General features: G+C 44.2%; 1 protein-coding gene across 4 annotated transcripts in view; it reads right to left on the bottom strand.

The window, feature by feature from the left end:
• The window catches only part of FYN (FYN proto-oncogene, Src family tyrosine kinase), a 216,056-nt gene that overhangs the window by 185,762 nt on the left and 16,642 nt on the right, over positions 1-13,652 (bottom strand). For 2 of the 4 annotated variants that reach the window (XM_069598087.1, XM_069598090.1), the window contains exon 2: positions 1,525-1,564. The exons of the other annotated variants lie outside the window; for them this stretch is intronic. The gene's annotated coding sequence lies outside the window, so the exon portion shown is untranslated. The remainder of the gene's footprint in view (positions 1-1,524; positions 1,565-13,652) is intronic. 4 annotated transcript variants of the gene reach the window in all.

The following is a 13,652-nucleotide window of genomic DNA, read 5'->3' as shown; positions in this document are numbered from 1 at the left end:
CTTGCACAGACAGATGCACCCCATCCATGAGCTGGATCCCCCTGCCTTGTGGTTGTGGGATTCACTGTGGCCTGGGCCGCATGAGGCCAGGCATGCTCTGTAGCCTGGAGCATCACCAGGCACTTGGACCCTCTCCCCACCCCCATCTCTGCTGGGTGTTCTGCTGTTCTGTGCTATACCACCCTGGGGTGGCTCCTGACACCCAGAGACTCTGGCTGCTGGGGGTCTAGCCTGGCCCAAGAGGGCCACAGGGTTCATCCCCACAGGGATGTCCCTCCTGACTTCTGGCCTCCACAGTCAAGATCTAACCCATGGGGTTACTACAAAGGGTCCCATCTACTGGCCCTGACTAGAGCCTTTTTACTTCCTTGAGTCCCTTGGTTTGTGTGAGCTAAAAAGGCCAGGTTGAAAGGAGATCACAGATCATTCTGCAGAAGCTGGGGGGTTTGCATGGGGTCAAAGATCAGGGGTTGCTCATAACTGTTCTCAAACAAGGCTTCAACAGAGTTGTATTTCCTCAACTCAAAAATAAAAGTGCACTGTCTGCAGACAGAATGGCTCTAGTTTAGGAAAAGAACCTCTTTTGCACATAAATTCAAAATAAGAAATAACATCCAAGTCATTCTAGAATGATGAGATGGCAGTCCCTGACTGACCAGGGATCCAATAAAAGATTACACTCAAGGCCATGTGACTGCTCGGTGGAGTCTGGGGCACTGAAGGATCCTATAGCTGGCTGGTGAGACCTGTGTAAGTCCAGCCTTTGCTGGGAACCCAAGGGGCCTGGGAGGCAAGGGAAGCACAGGCAGAAAAGACTCACCCAGTCTGCAGAAAGAATGAACACATGGTTCCTTCACACACCCCCTCCCTCCAGCAGCTTCTCTGGATGCCCAGCCCTCAGCTGGAGCTTCCAGAACCCTTTTTGCACAGCTCTATCAGATTGTGCAATAATTATCTGTGTATTGTCCTTCACATTCATTTTTGTCTCGGCAGAGTCCAGCAAGTTGTCCAGCACCCAGTGGGCACCAAAACAATGTTAAGCGAATGAAAGTATGACCTGTCACACAGTGGCTGCAATTTGAAGGCACAACTAGGGCAACGGTAAACAGCAGCCATCTGAGAGTAGAGGAAAACCCAACAATGAATGAACCTTCCCTTAACCAGTCTTAACCAGAAGTTGGAAGGCTGTTCATCCCCCACCAGCCCTTGAAGACTCAGCAGCCACAGTACAGCTGTTCTGTTCTATTTCTGGGCTGGGAAGACGTATCTTAGAGCTAAAACATATGCTCCCATAATTTTCAAAATTGAATGTTACAAACAAGGGGAGAGGGGCAAGTAGCAGGTTCACCTAAGCAAGCTAAGTCTTTCTATATCATACACCAGCTCCACCTCCCATTCAACCTCATTCTCAGAAACCCATGGGCTCAAAGTCACAATTCCAAGTCCAAAGTGAACCTAATCCTGATGGACAACCCTTTCTAATTTACAAGCCACGTGCTTTTAGTGCAAAACTTGCCAACTTACTTTTTCCACGTCTAGATCAGCATCCTGCTTCTTCAAAAAACTGTAGAAGAAAAAAAAAAATTACAAGGGAACTGAGCATTCTTCACGTGTAAACCACCAACAAAGCACCACCATCAAATGTTCATTTGCTGCAGACAATCGATTTGCCCACAATTTTTTTTTTCTTGTTCACACAATTGTTGTGAAGTCACAGTTGCCACAAACACCTGCCTGCAACTGCAAAGACCTGGGCCTGTAAACCCAAAGGAAGCCAGCATGAGATCTTAAGTTTCCAGAACCAGGAAAAATAGGGATAGAGATCTTGAGTATGTACATGCATGCATACATGCGCACGCGCGCGCGCGCACACACACACACACACACACACTCCTTTTTCAGAGTGCCTATAAGTCATCCATAGCTGGGACATGTTAAAAATGTGTCCCCGAGGTCTTGTTTCACACACCTCTTGGCTTAAGCCTCCCCTTAGTCCCAAGACCCTATCTGCCCCACTTCCTGTCTGACTGTGGGCAAGCCTCACTGTCGAAACAAGCTTCTTGGCATGGGCCTGCTTTCCCATCGGCTTGGGAGACCCTCTCCAAGAGGCTTTGCCAATCCAGCAGCCTACACAACTTGTGCATGGAAACCTAGTCCCGAGATCACCTTAGAACCTGTGTTAAGTCCTGCAGGCAGCTGATGCTGACTGAAGGCACCCATGCCCACTTCACATGAATCTTTAAAATGCCAGGATCAGGCCCTCCAGATTTCTCACGCTCTCTGTCTGCTGCCGCTTAGTCACTCAGTCGTGTCTGACTCTTTGCGATCCCATGGACTGCACTCCACCAGGCTCCTCTGTCCATGGGGATTCTCCAGGCAAGAATACTGGAGCGGGTAGCCTATGCCTTCTCCAGGGGATCTTTCCAACCCAGGAATCATACCAGGGTCTCCTGCATTGCAGGTGAATTCTTTACCAGTACTCTGCCTACAACCTGCCAATACTGTGTATTCTTTGTGATTCTAGCTGCTTGAACAAAGCTTCTGTTTTAATAAGGTGCCTAAAAAGAACAATAAAAATAGTTGAATGGAATTATGTTGACAACAATATGTTAGGGTGGAAAGTAAAAGGTTTGAAAAATCTGCGGGAAAAAAAAAGCAGAAACAATTTTTCCTATCTTAGTAGAGACTCAAACTTGCTTTTAGTATGATTCTTAGCATCTTTCTTTCTGGCCCATGGTTTAAAATACCCCCATCATAAATTATCAACCCCATCAAAACCATCCCCTCTTCATACACACACAAGAGAATTTTTACACTATTTGGAAGACTACATAATTAACAGTCACATCTTTGTTTTGTTTAATCAAAGATGACTCAGAATGAAGGGAAGAAAAGATGACCATGGGGAAGAGAATTAGAAACTGATATATTGTCTTCTGCAGATGGGCATTCAAATCATGAACTCACTGCAGACACGCAAGAGAAGCAGCACAGAGGCTGGAGGGAGAGAATGTGCTAATGAGCTCGCCACAGTCCGTGCCTGGGCAACCCACAGCCCCATCTCTTCCTGGCTTCTGAGACACGCTGTCTTATCCTACCAAACGCCACTAGGCAATACATGCCTTCTATTCTGGCTCTCCCACTGGGGATCTAGACAGTGTTGAGCTGTTAAAGAAAAAGGAATTCTCTCTCTCTAGAAATTTCAACTGGCCTCTCTATAACCTGCAAAGAGTCAGTCAGTACTATAAGAACTTTTCACCAAAGGGAACATCTATCTATACTGAGAAGACTGACGTCCATTCTTAAATACTTACAAAGAGGTTTAGGAAGACCATCATTCTGATATATGGACTTCCCAGGTGGTGCTAGGGGTAAAGAACTTGCCTGCCAAAGCAGGAGACCTAAGAGACGAGCGTTTGATCCCTGGGTTGGGAAGATCCCCTGCAGAAGGGAATGGCAACCCACTCCAATATTCTTGCCTGGAGAATCTCATGGACAGAGGAGCCTGGTGGGCTACAGTCCATGGGGTTGCAAAGAGTTGGACAAAACTGAAGCGACTCAGCAGCAACAGCAGCAGCATTCTGATATATAAAGTAGAATGTTCTAATTTGCCAGGTGACGGCTGCCTTCATCTGCCACAGAAAGAGCAGGTGGGGAATCATTACCCTCATCCAAAGCAGTGAGGAAACTTGGCCTCTCCCATGTACACAGCACAATAGCAACCTCAGAGGGTACCAAGTTCAGCAACATGCTCTGGAAGAATGAGCCTTCACTCCACGGCTCTTAACAATCAGTACTAAAAGGAAAACTGAAAACCCACTTGCAGCTGCTGGCTCACTACTACACAAAGAATCTTATCCATACGTACATACATGCAGCATCATCCAATTTCTTTTTCAGGCTTACTAAACAGACGGAGTTAATTAACAAAGACAATACATATATGCACCATCCCGCAGCCAGAAACCAGAAGGATGTCACAGCGTAAACTTCAAAGACTCACAGCAAGCACACACGGCCTGAGATATTTTTAGGCACCAGCTCCATTGTTTCAAAGAGAATACGGGTGGATGAAATAGAATTGCCTGAAAGTAAAATTCATATGGCAACCCATCTTGAATGAAGAGTAGCTTTAGCTTTTTAAAAACCAGTTATACCGTTCTTAAATAAAGGCTGTTTCTGAAAAGTAGAGAACAAATAAATTTTGATCATCAAATACTTGGATGAAATAGAGGTAATATTTTATTTCAATGACTTCTTTATTTAAAAAGGGCTTCCCTGGTAACCCAGATGGTAAAGAATCTGCCTGCAATGCAAGAGACTCGGGCTCAATCCCTGGGTAGGGAAGATCCCCTGGAGAAGGAAATGGCAACCCATCCAACATTCTTGCCTGGGGAATTACATGGACAGAGGAGTCTGGCGGCCTATAGTCCAGGGAGTCGCAGAGTCGGACAGTACTGAGCCACTAACACTTTCACATTCACATTAAAAAAACTGACCAATTATTCACCTTTCAGCTTATTTGCTCAATCGTGTCTGACTCTTTGCGACCCTATGGGCTGTAGCCTGCCAGGCTCCTCTGTCCATGGAATTCTCCAGGCAAGAATATTGGAGTGGGTTGCCATTCCCTTCTCTAGGGGATCTTCCTAACCCAGGGATCGAACCCAGGTCTCCAGCATTGTAGGCAGATTCTTTACCATCTGAGCCACTAGGGAAGCCCAAATAGTTGACTATTTCCATATAAATAGTTGACTATTTCCATATTTCTATATAAAAGCCCCCAGTCGTGGGCTTGTGGGCATTAGGGCATGGTCCATGCCTTTGTTCTTCCTGCTGAGGTAGTACTGATACTTTGTTTGAGAACATGACTGAAGTGACCCAGATTCCCCCAGTGGAAAAGGCAGATCCATAAATGCTGCAAATGTGTGATCAACTGCAGGAAGGGAAGCTGAAGGATGAGGCCTGGACCCAAAATGAATCCTCCCCACTCTCTAGATCAGCTCAAGTCCTCCATCATTGGGGGAATACACAAAGATTTTTCTTTTTAGAGGAAACTCCAAAAATAATACTGAGAAGCCCTCAACTTTGAGCTCCTTCTTGATATAGCCACCCCCACCCCACCCCTCCTGCTCTCCTATTTCAGATGCCAGGGGACCTCTCCCATGGGCACCCACCATACACCCTGTGAGGGGACAGTGCCAGCAGAGGAATACCCTGACCTGGCAAAGGGACACTGGCCACATGTTTGGAGAATGGCAAGAGGCTGGACAGTGCGGAGGGCATGGGGTGGGTGCAGACAGTGGGAGGCTAGAGGGAGAAAGGTGGGAAGCTAAGGCAGAGGCCAGGTGGTGAGAGACAGGTGAACGCCAGTTTAGAAGTCGGGTAGTGAGGGGCACACATCTGCACCCACCAGTATCTTTTCAACCAGCCTCTCTCAGGAAAGGGTAGAAAAACAGAGGCCCCAGCATATTCCTGGCCCTGGACTAAGGATCCTTATTCCAGTCTCACTCACTCTGCTGGGTAAGTAGCATCCTCTCCCGATTGGCCTTCAGGGCCCAGGACAGAACCACCTTTCCACTCCTGTTTCCCTCTGGCTCCACTTCTATGAAGAATTGGATTTCCTCTCCTCTGTGTTCCTATAGCACTTCAGGTAGGACTGGTCCCTGCCTCTCCAATGGAACACCAGCTTGTCTGTGGCCAGAATGGCAGTGAGCAAGTACTGTGCTGGCAACACAAAGGGGACCTGTGCCACCTCTGTGGATGGAGGTGTGAAGGGTGGAGAGATGAACACAGAAATGAAGGAAATGAAACTGCACTGAATCAGGCCGACCTGCCACCTCTTGCACGTAGGAGCGGGGAGAGTGCTGGGGAAGGAAGGGAGTTATAAATCCAGGGTGCACCCACATGCCACATACACCCATGTACCCAGAAGATGACCTGTTTTTTAAATTTAGTCCCATGTCTTTAGCTATAAATAAGTGACAAAGATCCAATCTGAAGATTCGGCTGTTACTTTTAATGTTACCCAGTGTTTCCTTTTTACTTGAAAAATGTGATCGAGAAACCAAGATTCAATACATTAGAATCATAATCACGTCTTGACTAAGACATGATGTAAGGAAGGGGCATGATGTAGCCAAGATTTAAATTATGGCTTGGGCTTTTGTTTGATTATTTTAAGAAATGGAAGATCGAGAGAGAAATGAGGTATACTTTTCTCTTGCCACAGAATCTCCTCTATTCCCAATTCAACCCTTTTCACTACTTGCAAAAGACTTAAAATATTTATTGACCTGCCAAAAAACATCTGCACGTTACTAGACACGTCTCCACATATTCACGTCTGAATGGCTTCTTTCTGCTCCAACGATCACAGCTCTATTCAATCAGAACTCAAGTGAGAACTCAGAGCTGTACGTGGTGTGATGTCAGTGGCCACCAAGGATAAAATGGCCATTTGATAGCAGCTTCCATATCAAGCGTGTCAGCAGGGGCACTGTTCCTTCGGTTATTCTTAACTTAGGATCCAAGGCACAAAAAAGACCAGGCAGGGCCAGACTCTGCCACAATTCCAAAGAAAGCTGAGACACGTACAGAGTGCACACAGAAGCGCCTCAATGTTCTCTGGCAAGGGGGCAGTCCCTGGCTCCCTGCCTGCAACCCAGGAACAGGCCCACTCTCACAGTGGGCACCCAGGGCCTCCACAGCTGCACGCAGACACGCAGGGCACCCTGCTCTGCTGTGCAGCCCCCAGCTGGGGCTGGCCCCAGGACAGGACCCTGCTCAGACAAGGCCTTTCGTTGTGGGGTATTCCTCATTACCCCGTTTCCCCAGGAAAAAAAAAATTCTCCCCCTCTGGCCATTCCTTCTAGTCCCAGACAAGCTCATCCTCCTCCTGTGTCTTCCTGTACACATGAACCTTCTAAGAAGGTTTGAGGCGGTGGCACCTGCAACTCTTCTCCCATCTTACCCACCCCTAGAAAGGGCATAGTGATGAGTACATGTTCTAAGTGGTGAGGGGCATAGGGCAGTGAAGAGCTTGGGGACAAGTGGACGCCACCCTCAAGGGTGTCCTCAGCTCCCTGAAATCAAGGGGACCCAGAAGGAATTCAAAGGAAAAGGCGAGTCTGGGAGAGGACAGCAAAAGTGGCCGGGGACACCCTTGAGCCTCCTACATTGGGAAGATGTCACGGGCCTTGGCCAATGCTAGACACACTGGGCTACTACCCCCTTCTTATTTCTTTTATATAAATATTCACTCACCTCACTGAAAAATCTAGAAACTCTGGGGTCACTGTTATGATGTGGGAGCTTTCCCCCTCTTGCCTATGTTTCTATGCACACAGAAATGTTAACACTAGTGGAGCACTGCCATCTTGCCCATCACAACCAACAGCACATACAGCCTTCGGAGAGAAACAGAAGGGGAAGGCCCCCCCAAATATGAACAATATGCCTAGTACCATTAACCACAGGCTCTACTGCAAGCAGTAAGGTGCAAAGCATAGACTCCGCTTCCTAATGATCCCTCTCACCACTAACTACGAATTACGCTCCAACACACAGAATTTTGGTACACAGCCAGGGAGGAAGTAGTTGGCTTGGAAACCAAGTTCTGCTCCTAGCTCTGCTATTTATTTGCTTTGTGATTGGGCAAAGGGAGAGGGTACAGCAACAGTCACATATTAAACAACCCATAGCAGCCAGGCAGGTAAAAGGAATGAATGGAGCATGTGAGATGGGGCTGGGGTGAGCGGAAGAACCCTGCTCCATTCCAAGAGGACAGCTGCAATGCTGCCTGGGCAGGCTGTTGTCAGGACGGAAGGCAGGCTTGGCCAGACCTCCCTGTATTTTTTTTTTTTCCTGAGAAGCTGGAAATCTCAGTTTTTATATAAAAGTGTTCAATTTTTAAATGTTGGTTTGAATTTTTTAAATGCACCATGTGGTCCAACAAAAGATAAATGAGGGTATCATCCCTCATCCATCCCAGAGACTGGTTTGCTATCTTTCTAAGTCATGAGAGCGTTCCCTTGGCTTCTTTTTCTGTTAAATAGGAAACTGACTGCTATTTGCCCACCATTTGGGGTTTACTTGAGAGCATTTTGTTATCATATAACAAAAAATCCAAGTACATTCAGGCGCACAAAGCAGGGTAACCCAATCCCTTACTTTTTTAAAACTAGGTTTACACAAAGGCTCCCACATGGGGCTTGATGCTTTGCGGAATTATTTGAAATGTATACTTATAACCCCTGAAGGTCAAATGATAAAAAGCATCTGCCTGCAATGCAGAAGACCCAGGTTTGATACCTGGGTTGGGAAAATCCCTTGGAGAAGGAAATGGCAACCCACTCCAGGGTTCTTGCCTGGAAAATCCCATGCATAGAGGAGCCTGGTGGGCTACAGTTTATGGGGTTGCAAAGTGTCAGGCATAAGTGAGTGACTAATAGTCAGTCATACTTACATTTACATGTTAGCTTCTGAAAAATTCAAGAGCTAAATTGTAATAACCTTAGAGGATGAGAGGTGAGTAACTGGAGCAAGTAATGGGGTAAAATCTTGCTTGGAATGACTTTGATTCTTTTTTTTAACAGATGTGATGTGGAGACAGGTAGTGGAGACAGCCCTCCACAGAGGTTCTGTCATTAAGGGCAGCAGAGATGTAAGGTGGCTACCACAGGAGAACTCGAGGTGAAGATGAAGTTTCACCATTTAAAAATGGGTGAAATTACAAAGGTTGTATGTTAATGGAACGAACAACATGTTAAAGGAAACAGACAAGGAGGGAAAAAAAAAAACAAACCAAGTACTAAATAAAGAAACTGTGTCAGCAGAATACTAGATAATATTGGGTATAGTAAACATTTTACTACTAAGAGTTAAGAAACCAGGATCTACTGACACAGGTTTTCCTAAACAAGAAGTCAGAAAAAAAAAATCTTTACTACAACACACATTGTCCCACATTTTACACTGTGCCATTTCTGTATTTGTCCTTTTTAGCCTACTTCTAGCAGAGTCTCTCTCTTTGCTAAAATACATTAGTTGCCATGGAAACGATGTCATAGTGTGTAAAACCGTTTACTGTCCTTGGAAAGGCATTCATGATGAAACTGAACGGCAGCATGTTTTAAAAAGAGATCCAACAGAAAGCAGTCATGTAAGAACACAGATCTCAAAATCGTGATTTCCACCACCACCATCATGTGGCCCCGTTTTCCCCAAATCAATCAGAAAAGCACCTTTCCTTGCCACGTACACCAAGTATACGCCAAACAAAATTTCTGGCCTAATGCTGGAGGAAACAATAGACGCACTAGAATTCACACTTTTCTCCCTGGGTTGGGAGACTGAGAATCAGAACGGTTTGTAGGCATCATAACACCTCTGATGGTGGAGAAGGAGGATGTAGTCCTGTTACATTCTGCTGTTCAACTCTGTTATCAGAGATAGAAATAATATTTAGGATGTAGAGATTTAGACTTGCATTCCTTATTCCCATGGATTAGCAAGACACTTCCTCTGTTTTCCTTTCATCGACTCAAATCATATTCACTCCTTTGAGAAAGTGTATTGAGTGGCTCTCATGAACCGCCCTGGCGAAGAGAATAGACAGGGAAGGTATGTGGTACCTGGAAGTTTAAAATCTACAGGGCCAGCTGGGTGGGTGGATGCTTAAGAGGCTCCCTGGGCTACGGTGAAGAGTTCAACTATTCCAGCTCAAGAGGACAATACTGAAGGGTGTTACCCAGCAATGTGTTCTCACAAGGACTTTAAAAAAAGCTCACTCAGCAGTGGGATTGGAAGCCAGCAATATAGGAGGGCAGAGCGGCAGGCTTATCAGAACAGTCTGGCCAAAAGAGGACAGTATGAAACAGACAGACAAATGTGATCTCTGACTAGCGTGACTTGCAGTGGTTTAGTCGCTCAGTTGTGTCCAACTCTTTGCGACCCCATGGACTGTAGCCCACCAGGCTCCTCTGTTCATGGGATTTCCCAGGCAAGAATACTGGAGTGGGTTGCCATATCCTTCTCCAGGGGATCTTCCCGACCCAGGGATCGAACCTAGGTCTTCTGCACTGTAGGTGGTCTCCTGCAATGCAGGCAGACTCTTCACTGACTGAACCACCAGGAAGCGTGGGTGACCTTAGGTCCTGGCTTATCTGTGAAAGCACTAGATTATACCCATTGCCCCTGCAGCCCATCAGATGAAGCTTTGTCCAGATGTTTCATTTGTTTAAACCAAGGACTGTTATTAAGAGTTGCATTAAAAGGCACCAAAATTGGGTTTGGTACCTTCCACTTTGGTGGCGCAGTGGTAAAGAATCCACCTGCCAATGCAGGAGACCCAGAAGATACAGGTTAAATCTTTGGGTCAGGAAGGTCCCCTGAACTAGGAAATGGCAACTCACTCCAGTATTCTTGCCTGGAAAATCCCATGGACAGAAGAGCCTGGCAGGCTGCAATCCATGGGGTCGCAAAGAATCAGATGTGACTGAGTACACAGCCTCCACTTTGCTCTTCCAGCTTCGGCCATGGTCTTGCCTCCTAGTGATGGGACGATTGCATGGGGAAGAGAATTTCCATCCGACCATGTGATTAAGTCGGAATGGTAACCAATGACAATCCACCTGTTTTCCTGTCCTTTTCCAGTCTTGGCTGCAGTAAATACCTCTCTTTTGAGGAAAATAGGTAGGATGCTCACCAATAAAATAAACAGCACTGGACATGAGCAGCCAGAGCAGCTAACACCTTGCATTCTCCCCTGGCAGACCCCTCCACACACCGGATGCACTGGCCAGCTGTGCTAACCCACACTGCGGCCAGAGATGCACAAAACACCAGTCAGAAGCGTCCATGGGAAACAGAAAATTACAGGTTAGGTGTGCGTGAAGTGTTTGCAGGAAACAGACCTTTTCAAAAATGATGCGAATGTGCTCATGACAGTGTTTTTGTCATTTACTGATTGCTATTCCATTTTACTTTGCAATAGCCCCTTCAGCAACAATGGGCTGAAAAAGAAAAAAAAACAACAACAAATGAAAAATTACCACATTTTTGCTTTTTTAGAAAAGTTGATGATGAATGTGAGCTCGCACAAAATGTTCTCTGGTATTATCTAGCATGGGAGCCTCACTGATATTATTCACTCTGTAAGTCTGTATATACTAATACAATATACTGATGCTAAGGAAGCATCAGTAGCTACTGCAAATACTAACATAACAGTTATTGTAATAAGACTGTGCCCAAGGATGACAATTTAACACAGACAGCTATGGCAGGCTCACTGATAGCACTCTAGGAAGCATGACTTTTCCTTTGGATCAAATGACTGCTATTCTATATTGATTCTGCTTATTTTTGAGTTCAGTTTTTTTTTGGTGCACATTGGAAAAGTGAAGTGATACCTTTAATTTATTGGTTTCATTAGCAGAAGAAAAAAACCATACAAATGATTCCGGTTGTAAGTTAGTATTAACAGGTGTTTTAAACAGAAAATCCATTAATTTCAACTATGGTTTTATTTTTTTCCCCCATCTATTTCCTGGGAGCACAATAAAGCTTGCGAAAGTTCATTCTGTCACAGGTGGAATATCTCATGCTAGTGTGAATACAACTGTTAATTGGTCGAAAGTTTAACACAAGATGAAGTTGTTTTTGCAGAATACACATTTTGTGATGCTATAAATAATTGTCCTTACTAAATCAAGAAACCTATGGGCAGAAAGTTGTTTGAAGTGGGTATGGCATATACCTAATTCATAACTGCATTCATCAAGTGGCTATATCCTAACAAACTGCAATTGCTACATCTACAGAGTCTCTTGCAAACAGAAAAACTGAACTATGAAATTTTTGTGATCAAGTGTTTCTGTGAATACAAAAAACACTGCGGCATTGTAAGCACACATCTTCTATTTTGCTGCCTGTCACCATCAACTAGGGTTTAGGAATGTTTGAGAAATGATTCTCTAAATCAGCCTAAGTGTGTTGTGATGGTATGTGGATGAATGCTGTGAAGCTGGGGTGTGTTCTGTTCCAAAACAGTTGGAAATCTTTGCTCAAAGTAGGGAATGAAGTGCCAAAACATTTCAGATTTTAAAAAGCGTTTAACCAAGTGCAGTTACTGAAAACAAGGCTTACAAATAGGAAGATGTTAAAATTTATCCCAACAAGAGCAAAGGAAGGCACTAACCACATTAGAGAAGTCAGTGTCCAAGTTTATTCTAAAATAGGGTTACAGATGTTTTGGAGCATCTAAACTTGTGGCAATATTTTGATGATGTTCCTGGTTTTAATCAGATACATTTATATTCTGTACCACAATGGAGTGAAATTAGGAATGATCTATGATTCTGTGTCATCTACATGTGATAAAGCATTTAAAAGTACCATAGAGGAATTTATTTTCATGAGTTTTGCCTTATAACAAATATTTATTGATGATAAGAATCCTGAATGGGGATAAAAGACTTGCAAAAATATTTGGGCTAAATATGTACACTTTTCATGCTCTTTTGAGAAAAGCCTCCATTTAGCAGAATTTGCTCTGAGCTTACATGCATCTGTAGAAAATGCTATTTTCTGTTAAAAATATTATGTATACGTAAATGCCAATTGAAGATAGCAACAGTTTCAAATATTAACTATAAAACACAACTTTAAAGGATATTGCCAGGCCCTTCTCCAGGAAATCTTTCTGACCCAGGGATCAAACCCATGTCTCCTGCACTGGCAAGCACATTCTTTACCACTGTGCCACCTGCGAAGCCTCATGTACCAAGAATAGTTACTGTCTTATGTTCTTTTAGTTGTTTATATAAATGGTATAAAAAGTTTTTTTTTCTTCTCTAACATCTGGGACATTTTTAATTTTTAAAAATTCTATTTTGAGATTTTGAAGGGAACTATTTCATAGGTCAAAAATATTATGGAAATGGTATCAGTTAATCAACATTTTTTTAAGTTCTATAATTTAAACTATTTCAGTGACTCCTGTCAAAAAGTGGTTATAGTTCCCCATCTCTTGCTCCCTTGGCTATGCCTGACAGATGAGGGAAATGTGAGATGTATTTATATGTCACCATAATTTTTGAGTAGGAAAATACATAAGCAGCATCTTAACAGGCAACTTCCCACCTCACTCCGCCCCACCAAACATATGCTTTTTAAAGCGAGACTAAAGCTTTCCCTTCCAAAATTACTAGGCATTTCAAGAAACAGCAGGTTTTAAAACATCTTCTTAAATGCAGCATCATCCTCTCATGAATGTCAAAGAGAGATTAAAATGTATTTAAAAAGAGCTAACTGGTCCCCCCCCCACCTCATTTGAGTGTTCTGATAACTACTTATGAATTATACTTGGAAATGAATCCCTTTATAAACTCATGCTTTATTTAGTACATGAGGATTGAATAAAAATGAAGAGCTTCTCCCATTATAGTCAGTCAGAGAGTGTAATTTCCAGTATTCACCTTGATACCTTTAAGATATGAAGGATCACACCCAGTAAAAATGATCTTCTAGTCTCCAGCATCACAGCCGAGTTCATGAGAGAAAAGCCTGAAATTCTAATACTTCCCACTGAGCTGACTCCATGGCAACCAAGGACCCTGAGAAGAAGTATCACTAGTTAAAACCATGGAAAG

This window comes from Ovis canadensis, chromosome 8 (genome assembly GCF_042477335.2).
Source record: "Ovis canadensis isolate MfBH-ARS-UI-01 breed Bighorn chromosome 8, ARS-UI_OviCan_v2, whole genome shotgun sequence".
NCBI lineage: Eukaryota > Metazoa > Chordata > Mammalia > Artiodactyla > Bovidae > Ovis > Ovis canadensis.
Note: the sequence above shows the minus strand (reverse complement) of the source record. Positions and strands in the feature narration are given on the sequence as shown.